Here is a 1920-nt window from a genome sequence, read left to right as displayed (position 1 = left end):
GCGATATCAAAACCGAAAAGAAAAGACGCACATGACAAAAGTGGGAAATTATTGGACATGTCGTGGGATTATTCAGATACGTTCGCATTGCCTTCACCGAAAAAACGGATACGATTAGACGATTCTCCGATATATTTTACATCGAAGAAAGCACCTCTATACGAGTAACCGCATGAATTGAACGACACTCTACCCATTGATGATGATGAGAATACTGTTTTCGAAGCCCCGGATGAGCCGCTCGCGACATCCATTAGACATCAGTTACAAACGCGCGCGGGACAACAAACGTTGCGCGATCACCTTGGTCCCCTGGGACAACAATACTTTGGAGCGGTGGAAAAGATACAACTATAGATCACGTTTACGGTTTCGATAATGATGAACCGACGCTAGGTGATAAACGCATCGACGTGGACAGAAACGATAATATAATCATTGATGGAACAAGATATATGGAAACACCGGGTCTTTACGAGCTGATATTCAAGAGAATATCCGACGATACCGTGTACACCGAGGCCGACAAACACAAGTACAAAAGTATACTGCTGGCGACGAATGCTCACAGACGCGGCTACAACTCTCTAAATCTTATACTCGGTAACAAAGGGTACAAGTATAAGAATATAATAAGCCTTCTGGTATCACACATGTCGCGCAATAAGGCGGTAGGGAAAGGCTTCTCCGTATCGCGAGATGTGATGACGTTAAACGAAAACAAAACCGATTATACGTATTGGGATGAACCCAACGAGCTGGTGGATCGTTTACGATTACTGGAAGCTTCGCGTAAAGCTGGCAACAATGTTCACGGCAATGAAATTTTATCAATTATCGAAGAACTCCGCGAAGCTGGCCTCATTATAAATTAAGCAGCGCAGCGTTGACACGAGTCAGTCAGTCGATACTGCTCGTGTCGAAATATCGATGGATAAGTTTGGAACATCGCGAAACCTTTTCAAAAGCGAATGTTTCTTTAGAAAACCCTAAAAAACTATCCGAAATAGTGCTCTCTACGCTAACGCGAAATAACTTGTAACCTACCATTACATAGCCTACTTTCGGCCTATGCGCAGAATAAGTACCACTGTGCATGCGCGAGAATCCGTATGTGCTACTATGACGGATCTAACGTTATGGGGGTGATAATAGGATGCTGCGTAAACTTAGCGCACCTTTTTTTAAAAGTCTATTTTTTTGTATTTAATGACCGGAACTATTTAAAATTGTTGCATAGAGCTCTAGAACTTTTCAAGAGAGTATCAGAACTCTAAAAAAAATGTCACATTTTGTAATATAGTGTGCCAAGTCTTGTGTGAACTTGGCACACCATATTCCAAAATGTGACATTTTTTTTACAGTTCTGATACTCTTTTGAAAAGTTCTAGAGCTCTATGCAACAATTTTAAATAGTTCCGGTCATTAAATACAAAAAAAATAGTCTTTCAAAAAAAGGTGCGCTAAGTTCTCGCAGCGAACCTAATCAAAAAAACTATTTAAATTAACTATTTCTTTAGAGTTCCGGTTTGTTTTGCAATATTTCTAGAATTCTATATCATATATAACAATAGTTCTAAAGAAATAATTGATTTTACTGATTAGGTGCGCTGCGAGAACTTAGCGTACCTTTTTTTAAAAGTCTATTTTTTTGTATTTAATGACCTAAACTATTTAAAATTGTTGCATAGAGCTTTAGAACTTTTCAAGAGAGTATCAGAATTCTAAAAAAAATGTCACATTTTGAAATATGGTGTGCTAAGTCTTGTGTGAACTTGGCACACCATATTCCAAAATGTGACATTTTTTTTAGAGTTCTGATACTCTCTTGAAAAGTTCTAGAGCTCTATGCAACAATTTTAGATAGTTCCGGTCATTAAACACAAAAAATCAGACTTTCAAAAAAAGTCGCGCTAAGTT

The sequence above is a fragment of the Odontomachus brunneus genome, unplaced genomic scaffold, assembly GCF_010583005.1.
Source record: "Odontomachus brunneus isolate Ranch 3 - 2012 unplaced genomic scaffold, Obru_v1 Obru_scaffold_166, whole genome shotgun sequence".
NCBI classification, from domain to species: Eukaryota; Metazoa; Arthropoda; class Insecta; order Hymenoptera; family Formicidae; genus Odontomachus; species Odontomachus brunneus.
This window is presented reverse-complemented; position numbering follows the sequence as displayed.